Consider the following 10,673-nt stretch of genomic DNA (forward strand, 5'->3'; position numbering starts at 1 on the left):
GTTGGGTAGTGGTCGCAGGTGTGAGGAGGTTTTCTACATCTACAGTTTTGCAGATATGACAAGGCTCCGCAGATGCGGAGTTGGGTAGGCGTGGTTGGCTTCGCAGAAGCGGATGTGTTCACGCAGGTGCGGAAGAACATAAGCGAGGAGCGGACTGCATAAGCGACCTCGCAAGTGTGTTCTTTGGGCTGCAGGTGCGTCTGGTCGGGGTCCTAAGTGACTTCCGTAGGGGCGGACATTTTTCCGCAGAAGTGGAGCCGTAGGTGCGGTTGGGGTGTCTTCAGGTGCGAAAATGCCTGGGCAGAATATAAAATCAAGGGTTAGAGTTATTTCTTCATTTTTAGACTTTGGGAGCTCGGATTAAGGCATTTTAAGGAGTTTTCACTAGATTTGAGAGGTAAGCAACTTTCGGTCATTTTTATCTATTAATATCGAATACCCATTGAATTTCCCCCTAGATTTAGTGTTTTTAAAATGAAAATTTGGGATTTTTGACCCATCTATACGAGAGTAATAATTTTGGAGATTTGAGTGACAATTTGGTGTCAAAATTTTGTACTTTTGGTATGGTTGGACTCGTGGTTGAATGGATGTTCGAATTTTATTAATTTTTCCTGGTTCCGAGATGTGGGCTCGGGGTTGAATTTTTGAGTTGACTTTTTAACTTTTGTTAAAGAACTTAGGTTATTCATATGGAATTGATTCCGATAGCTCGTGTTTATTGTATTGAGTTGCGTGTGGCTAGATTCGAGTCGTTTGGAGGCCAATTTGCAAGGCAAAGGCTTGTTGGAGTAGAGATTTGCACGATTTGAGGTAAGTAACACTTCTAAGCTTGGTTCTAAGGGTATGAATCCCTGAATTATGTATTATGTGGTTGGTGTTGATGTGACGCACATGCTAGGTGACGCACTTGTAGGTGTGCACCGCAGAAATTATGACTCAGTCGATTCTGTGGAACTATGAAGTCATTTAATCTTGTTATTATTCGTGTACTCTTCATGTGTTAGAGGAATTGAGCTGTGATTCACGTTAAAAATCATGATTAGGCTATATGCTGGTACTTTTGGGACCCACAGAGATTGTTTTGTTATTGAATTATTTGCTAATTTGCAATCATGTACTCAGTCACATCTATCATTTGCATGTTTTATCTTTGTCTTTGTTGATATTATTGTTACATCATATTATCATTATTTGGGTTGTTTATTATGAGATTTTGTGAGCCCGAGAGACTGGAGAGATTGATGACTGAGTGAGGCCGAGGTCCTGATTGTGAGTGATATTTATAGGATCGGGTTGCATGCCGCAACAGGCTTTATTGTTTCATGCCATGATTGGCTTATATTAGCGCTTGGGAAGGATCCGTCCCTCTGGAATCTCACATACCAGCTGTAAGCGCATGTACCTACTTAGTGCGAGTGCCGAGCGCGAGTGCCTAGTGATTGAGAGGACTGAATGATTACGAGGACTGAATGACTAGCAGGACTGAGTGATTGAGCATGCTGAGTGAGATCAAATACCCCGAGAGTATGCATATAACTTTATCATTGTGTTGCATTACATTTGACATGCATAATTGACATGTAGATATAGTGATGGATCACTCCTCTCACCAGTCATACTTGGCATATTTTATCCGTGTTGAACCTAAAATGTTAAACTTGAAAGCATGTAATATGTATTTGGACTGTACCTGTTGAGCTTGTCACTACTTTCATCCCAAGGTTAGTTCTTGTTACTTATTGAGTACATTAGATCGATTGTACTCATACTGCACTCTGCACTTCGTGTGTAGATCCAAGTCCTTTCAGGTACAGCTGTAGACATGTGATTTTTGACCCTCCCCAAGATTTTACATATTTTAGCATTTAAATACTTAGTTTAGGTCTAATATAGTTATTTCAACTAATTTTTGACTCTTTTACATTATTTTATCACAAAATTGAAAATACAAAAAAATAGTTCCATATTTATTTATTTAATTCACGTATTAGATATTTTTAGGAGGATATATTACTTTGAACCTATTTTTATTTTATTTTAATATAATCTTTGAAAATGCAAAAATAGTTTCAACTTTAATTTTTACTTTTATTTTAAATATAATAGTTTATTAAAATCAATTAAGAGTTACTTTATACCTTGTTATAAGTACTTTTTTTTTAAAAAAGCAAATTAAATTTTCAGTATTTTTTTAGCCCGATTTGGTAGATTTAGAGCCTAATTCAACCCTTAGCCCATAAATCCAAGCCCAATACCCAATACTCATTCCCTAACCCAACCCAATCTAAAAAGACCTAAAGAACCTGGATAAGAGATATATCGTGAAGACCTCCCCCCTAATCGATCATCTTCTGGAGGAGACAAAAACACACAACTCCTCCTTCTTCCTAGACTGAACAGAAGCCTTAAAACGACCTTCAGCTGCCGGACCACCTCCAACTCCACTGGCCACTTCCTCGCCACCAACAATACTAACCGCTATTCCCTCACCTCCATTAATCTCCATGTGAGCTGTCACTCTAGACCCCAAGCACAGCAGCGACCCCCACCAGCTTCTTCTTCTTTGAAAACTAGCCAGAACAGACCACTCTTTCAGCCGTGGCTTCTTCCTCTTCTAGCCTTGAACACCTCTGAACGGATCCCCACTGTTACCCTCGCCCAAAAGACCCCCTGCTTCTTCAACCTCTCGACACAAGGAAGAGAATGACCTCCTCTCTCAAATTTTCGGCCAGCGTACCTTCCCATTTCCCGTTTCCGTAAATAGAGATCGAGAGCAAGTTCTGGACAGAATCTTAGCAAATTTCTCTATTGATTTTTTTGATTTCGTTTTGAGTTTCGAAGTGATGGAATTCAAATGAGTGAAGGTGCCGAATTTGTGGGTGCTCGTTGAATGCCGTTGGGTTTTGAAGTGTCTGTTTCGGTACTCATTTAGTGGAATACGCTTTGGCTCGTTGAGCTTTAGTTGCCGCCTTCAAGTGTATTATTTTACCAACATCGAATTGATTGAAACTCCCTCTTCCAGGTCTGATTCTTTAGTTCTCCGCTCAACTTATCTTCTTTAAAACTTATGTGTTGTTTGTGTTGAAATGTTTGTTTGATCCATGTTAATCATATTTTGCTTGGTTAATCCTGATCACATCAATTGATTAGGATATACACGAACTAGCTTGTGCTGAAATTTGTCATGAAATATGGGATTGGGTTATGTTAAAAAGGGATATGGATTTAGGTTGCCTTTAACATCTGAAACCAGGAAATTTCAATTGATGAATCTATTATTATATATGGCTTCAATGGCTGCGATGATTTTGCTCCCTTTTACACTATACATAGAGGGAAATGTAACAACATTTACATTGGAGAAAGCTAAGGATTACATGTGAGTTTTGTCCTCCCGTATGTTCTAAGATTGAGTTTGATATAATTTTGTCGTTCTTTATTCTCACTTTCGTTAATTGGACCGCTAGGAGCATGACTAGGCCGACCACACTGGGGTAGGCAATCTTTAAGATTTTCGTTCGTTTGAGGCAAAAGGTCGATCCGTAGGTAAATTTATCTAGGGAATGCCCCGAAGTATTTGTATATATTTTAAACAGGGGAATGCCCCAAAGTAAATGTAAATGGAGGCCGTGGCAACGTCAATGGAGGCGTAGTATAGGCTAGCAAGACTTATTTCATTTTATTTTATTTTTCTTTTATTTGGTGGGGACGACCTCGAGCTTCATGTGTGTTTACTTTATTTTTTCTGTGATTTTACCTCAATTTGAATATTTTAAAAGCCAACTAGATTGAGTACGTAACCGTACTAGTTACGGGACTTGGGGAGTGCCTAACACCTTCTCCCCGAGTCAAATGAACCTCCTTATCCGGCCAGATGTTTTGAGTATTATTTCCCTGATCCCCCATTTATTGCTTCTTCTATGTTTCTTTTTTGCTATGTGACTTGTCGAGTTCATTGGTCTGGTTTTAGGGATATTTCAGAATGAATTGGGACACTTAGTCCCAAAGTTGGAAGCCTAAGTTGAAAGAGTTGACCGGATGTTGACTTATACGTAAACGACTTTGGAATGGAATTTTGATGGTTCTGATATCTTCGTAGGAATCTTTTGGACTTAGGAGTGTGTCCGGATATTGATTTGGAGGTCCGTAAATGATTTTGGCTTGAATTGGCGAAAGTTGGAAGAATTCAAGTTTGGAGAGTTGAAAGATTTGATCGAGAGTTGACTTTGTAGTTACCAGGCTCGGATTTCTGTTCCGGAAGTTAGAATAGGCCCGTTGTGTCATTTATGACTTGTGTGCAAAATTTAAGATCAATCGAAGTTGGTTTGATAGGTTTCGGCATCTATTGTAGAAGTCGGAAATTTATTAGTTTCAATAGGCTTGAATTGGGGTGCGATTGTGTTTTTGATGTTGTTTTATGTGATTTTAGGCCTTGACTAAGTTCGTATCATGTTTTGAAAAGTGTTGGTATGTTTGGACAAGGTCCCAGGGTCTCGGGGATGATTCGGTAAAATCGGATTGGAATTGGACTTAGGAGAAATTTTGTTGTTGCTGATGTCTGGTGCCATCGCACCTGCGAAGGATTGGTCGCAGGTGCGAGACTGCAGAAGCGAGCCAGGGGTCGCAAGTGCGGGCTTGAAGGAGTTGGGTAGTGGTCGCAGGTGTGAGGAGGTTTTCTACATCTACAGTTTTGCAGATGTGACAAGGCTCCGCAGATGCGGAGTTGGGTAGGCGTGGTTGGCTTCGCAGAAGCGGATGTGTTCACGCAGGTGCGGAAGCACATAAGCGAGGAGCGGACTGCATAAGCGACCTCGCAAGTGCGTTATTTGGGCTGCAGGTGCGTCTGGTCGGGGTCCTAAGTGACTTCCGTAGGGGCGGACATTTTTCCGCAGAAGTGGAGCCGTAGGTGCGGTTGGGGTGTCTTCAGGTGCGAAAATGCCTGGGCAGAATATAAAATAAAGGGTTAGAGTTATTTCTTCATTTTTAGACTTTGGGAGCTCGGATTAAGGCATTTTAAGGAGTTTTCACTAGATTTGAGAGGTAAGCAACTTTCGGTCATTTTTATCTATTAATATCGAATACCCATTGAATTTCCCCCTAGATTTAGTGTTTTTAAAATGAAAATTTGGGATTTTTGACCCATCTATACGAGAGTAATAATTGGAGATTTGAGTGACAATTTGGTGTCGAAATTTTGTACTTTTGGTATGGTTGGACTCGTGGTTGAATGGATGTTCGAATTTTATTAATTTTTCCTTGTTCCGAGATGTGGGCTCGGGGTTGAATTTTTGAGTTGACTTTTTAACTTTTGTTAAAGAACTTAGGTTATTCATATGGAATTGATTCTGATAGCTCGTGTTTATTGTATTGAGTTGCGTGTGGCTAGATTCGAGTCGTTTGGAGGCCAATTTGCAAGGCAAAGGCTTGTTGGAGTAGAGATTTGCACGATTTGAGGTAAGTAACACTTCTAAGCTTGGTTCTAAGGGTATGAATCCCTGAATTATGTGTTATGTGGTTGGTGTTGATGTGACGCACATGCTAGGTGACGCACTTGTAGGTGTGCACCGCAGAAATTATGACTCAGTCGATTCTGTGGAACTATGAAGTCATTTAATCTTGTTATTATTCGTGTACTCTTCATGTGTTAGAGGAATTGAGCTGTGATTCACGTTAAAAATCATGATTAGGCTATATGCTGGTACTTTTGGGACCCACAGAGATTGTTTTGTTATTGAATTATTTGCTAATTTGCAATCATGTACTCAGTCACATCTATCATTTGCATGTTTTATCTTTGTCTTTGTTGACATTATTGTTACATCATATTATCATTATTTGGGTTGTTTATTATGAGATTTTGTGAGCCCGAGAGACTGGAGAGATTGATGACTGAGTGAGGCCGAGGTCCTGATTGTGAGTGATATTTATAGGATCGGGTTGCATGCCGCAACAGGCTTTATTGTTTCATGCCATGATTGGCTTATATTAGCGCTTGGGAAGGATCCGTCCCTCTAGAATCTCACATACCAGCTGTAAGCGCAGGTACCTACTTAGTGCGAGTGCCGAGCGCGAGTGCCTAGTGATTGAGAGGACTGAATGATTACGAGGACTGAATGACTAGCAGGACTGAGTGATTGAGCATGCTGAGTGAGATCAAATACCCCGAGAGTATGCATATAACTTTATCATTGTGTTGCATTACATTTGACATGCATAATTGACATGTAGATATAGTGATGGATCACTCCTCTCACCAGTCATACTTGGCATATTTTATCCGTGTTGAACCTAAAATGTTAAACTTGAAAGCATGTAATATGTATTTGGACTGTACCTGTTGAGCTTGTCACTACTTTCATCCCAAGGTTAGTCTTGTTACTTATTGAGTACATTAGATCGATTGTACTCATACTGCACTCTGCACTTCGTGTGTAGATCCAAGTCCTTTCAGGTACAGCTGTAGACATGTGATTTTTGACCCTCCCAAGATTTTACATATTTTAGCATTTAAATACTTAGTTTAGGTCTAATATAGTTATTTCAACTAATTTTTGACTCTTTTACATTATTTTATCACAAAATTGAAAATACAAAAAAATAGTTCCATATTTATTTATTTAATTCACGTATTAGATATTTTTAGGAGGATATATTACTTTGAACCTATTTTTATTTTATTTAAATTTAATCTTTGAAAATGCAAAAATAGTTTCAACTTTAATTTTTACTTTTATTTTAAATATAATAGTTTATTAAAATCAATTAAGAGTTACTTTATACCTTGTTATAAGTATTTTTTTTAAAAAAAGCAAATTAAATTTTCAGTATTTTTTAGCCCGATTTGGTAGATTTAGAGCCTAATTCAACCCTTAGCCCATAAATCCAAGCCCAATACCCAATACTCATTCCCTAACCCAACCCAATCTAAAAAGACCTAAAGAACCTGGATAAGAGATATATCGTGAAGACCTCCCCCCCTAATCGATCATCTTCTGGAGGAGACAAAAACACACAACTCCTCCTTCTTCCTAGACTGAACATAAGCCTTAAAACGACCTTCAGCTGCCGGACCACCTCCAACGCCACTGGCCACTTCCTCGCCACCAACAATACTAACCGCTATTCCCTCACCTCCATTAATCTCCATGTGAGCTGTCACTCTAGACCCCAAGCACAACAGTGACCCCCACCAGCTTCTTCTTCTTTGAAAACTAGCCAGAACAGACCACTCTTTCAGCCGTGGCTTCTTCCTCTTCTAGCCTTGAACACCTCTGAACGGATCCCCACTGTTACCCTCGCCCAAAAGACCCCCTGCTTCTTCAACCTCTCGACACAAGAAAGGGAATGACCTCCTCTCTCAAATGAGTGAAGGTGCCGAATTTGTGGGTGCTCGTTGAATGCCGTTGGGTTTTGAAGTGTCTGTTTCGGTACTCATTTAGGGGAATACGCTTTGGCTCGTTGAGCTTTAGTTGCCGCCTTCAAGTGTATTATTTTACCAACATCGAATTGATTGAAACTCCCTCTTCCAGGTCTGATTCTTTAGTTCTCCGCTCAACTTATCTTCTTTAAAACTTATGTGTTGTTTGTGTTGAAATGTTTGTTTGATCCATGTTAATTATATTTTGCTTGGTTAATCCTGATCACATCAATTGATTAGGATATACACGAACTAGCTTGTGCTGAAATTTGTCATGAAATATGGGATTGGGTTATGTTAAAAAGAGAGATGGATTTAGGTTGCCTTTAACATCTGAAGCCAGGAAATTTCAATTGATGAATCTATTATTATATATGGCTTTAATGGCTGCGATGATTTTGCTCCCTTTTACACTATACATAGAGGGAAATGTAACAACATTTACATTGGAGAAAGCTAAGGATTACATGTGAGTTTTGTCCTGCCGTATGTTCTAAGATTGAGTTTGATATAATTTTGTCGTTCTTTATTCTCACTTTCGTTAATTGGACCGCTAGGAGCATGACTAGGCCGACCACACTGGGGTAGGCAATCTTTAAGATTTTCGTTCGTTTGAGGCAAAAGGTCGATCCGTAGGTAAATTTATCTAGGGAATGCCCCGAAGTATTTGTATATATTTTAAACAGGGGAATGCCCCAAAGTAAATGTAAATGGAGGCCGTGGCAACGTCAATGGAGGCGTAGTATAGGCTAGCAAGACTTATTTCATTTTATTTTATTTTTCTTTTATTTGGTGGGGACGACCTCGAGCTTCATGTGTGTTTACTTTGTTTTTTCTGTGATTTTACCTCAATTTGAATATTTTAAAAGCCAACTAGATTGAGTACGTAACCGTACTAGTTACGGGACTTGGGGAGTGCCTAACACCTTCTCCCCGAGTCAAATGAACCTCCTTATCCAAATCTCTGGCGCAGACTTAGTTTTGGAGTCTCAAGTGTTTCAAAAGGAAAAAAAAATTATTTTAGAAAAACGGTGACCTGACACACCGAAATCAAACGTCAGGTGGCAACTCTGAATTATCTCTTTTTGAACACAAATTTTTGTCACTTTCAAAATTGAAAAACCCTTTTGAGCTTTGCAAAATCCTTTTATTATGAAGGGGTTAGTGAAGTTTGGATAAAAAAAGGGGTGTGACATCTCTGGCGACTCTGCAGGGGAGTTGCAGGTTCGAGCTGATACTTGATCTTGTTGGCTTTTAGGATATTCGGTTGACGTGTTTGTTTTCTTTATTTACTTTTTTTGTTTAGTTTGTTTGTTTTATTTCTTGTTTTGTTGGTTATTTGTTTATCGCTTTTCTTAATGTGTTACTGCTTTATAAACTATCATCATTTGCATAACCATGAGTCTTCTTTCTGCAACAAGTCTCGGAGTATGCGTCGCGTGCACGAACTCTTTGTTGAGTCACCCTTAATTTAGGAGGGGTGGCCGTCGGACGTATGGAGTGGGTGGAAAGCTTGAGCAGCCACCATCGACCATACGCTCCTTCGAATTGCCTTGTTAGTGAGCCCCAAACTTAGGTCAGCCTTTAGGTCATTTTTATTTGCATCATGTCATTTAGACCTAACAGGGCTCGGTCCCAGGTACCGTGTCCCCTTGTAGGAAGCCTATCCAAATTTTGTCAAAATGGGCCCGTGGCCCAAAAAGATATTCAATCATCCCTATGTGATACATGTTGCATCTTTGAGGGTAAAAAGGTCATTTGGCGGACCGATGCTTGGAAAGAAGGGTGAAAGACGAAGCAAGTTGGGCGCAGTTATATTTTTCTTTCACTACTTTTTAAAAAAAAATGAAAATGAATTATTTTCCAAAAATTCAAAAAAAAAAAAAAAGATTTTACACTTTCCCATCATTTTCCAAAAAATCAAAAAAAGAAAATCCAAAAAGATTTTACATTTTCCATCATTTTTCAAAAAGACAAATATATTTTTTCGAATTAGTGTCATTTTTTTAAGCTTTCTCCCATGTTCAATCTTCCCGAACTACGCGAACCTAATTCTCGTCTTTCGAGACGTGATACGTAGGCAACCCACATAGGGTCCGGTCTTCCTAGTAAGTCTTAGGTTCTTGGCTTTGCGGGGCCTTAGCCATATCTTGCATGTTTAGCCACTTTTGGCCACATTGGCCATTCTTTCAAAATGAGGTCATTTTCGCAAAAGTAGTTCATTGACCCATGTCTCACAATCCTGAGTTCGCAACTAAGTGTCCCACTACCTTAAGGTCCGTCCTTCTGAGTTTGCATTTTAGCCACTTCTGGCCATATCGATCATTTTTGCAAAAATGAGGCATTTCCCCAAATTAATTTTGGGCCATGATATTGGGAGTTTGAATCCATAAAAGCCTTAGTGAGGCATTTTCCATGTCCATGAGGTCAATCTTGTTGAGTTTGCATTAATAGCCACTCTTCTCCATGTAGGTTAATTTTCAAAAATAGTTGCCTTGCATGTGTCCAATAGGAGGTGCGGTCTCACATAGTGTCTTGAGTCGCTAATCTATTTGGTCCTATTTTTCTCATTCAGGTGTGGATCTATGTACCAGGACTCGAGCATGACAGATACACCAGGACAATTGCGTTCAGGAGTTACTTGAGGAGACGTTTTATATTTTGAGCCTGTTTTTTAAGTCTCTTAGGTGGTTTAAGAGTTTGTCGCGTCTTTCATTATCGTACTTTATATTTTGTATTTGAAAGACCAAAAAAAATATAAATGAAAAATTCAAAAAGATTTTTGTTTCTTAATTTATTTTGTCTATTACTTTTTCAGAACTATGCTTGATCTGATTCATGAGGGACATGATACGTAGGCAACCTACATAGGGTTCGATCGAATCATCATTTTAAAAAAAAATAAAAAAACAAAAAAAAGAAGAAGAAAACAAAAAGAAGAAAAAGAGAAAAAAAGAATGAAGTTGTGGGACGTGAGAAATGAGCGGAAAGAAAAGAGGGAGAAAGAAATGAAAAACCAAGCGGTGTTAGAAAGGAAAATGAAGAAGGAAATGTGGCAAGAAGAGTGAAACTTGGATGCTGCCATATGACCTTCGTACCCTCGAAGCCATTCTAGAACCGTTAACTGTGACTAGGGGCATTGCACGAATGTGATATTTTTATCTGATAAATGTCCTAACGCTAACATGTTGGCTTCGTTTTGCTCCTCTTTGTTACTTTCATTGTTATATAACAGAGGGTGGTTAGTTTGTGG

The 10,673-nt window shown here is 39.1% G+C and overlaps 1 long non-coding RNA gene across 1 annotated transcript; it reads left to right on the plus strand.

The window, feature by feature from the left end:
* The first annotated feature begins 1,408 nt into the window (after positions 1-1,408).
* On the plus strand, positions 1,409-10,213 carry LOC107786732 (uncharacterized). The gene is made up of 2 exons (XR_012696649.1): positions 1,409-5,457; positions 9,996-10,213. It is a non-coding gene; the product is annotated as an uncharacterized LOC107786732 (long non-coding RNA).
* Positions 10,214-10,673: the final 460 nt, after the last annotated feature.

The sequence above is a fragment of the Nicotiana tabacum genome, chromosome 11 (genome assembly GCF_000715075.1).
Source record: "Nicotiana tabacum cultivar K326 chromosome 11, ASM71507v2, whole genome shotgun sequence".
NCBI lineage: Eukaryota > Viridiplantae > Streptophyta > Magnoliopsida > Solanales > Solanaceae > Nicotiana > Nicotiana tabacum.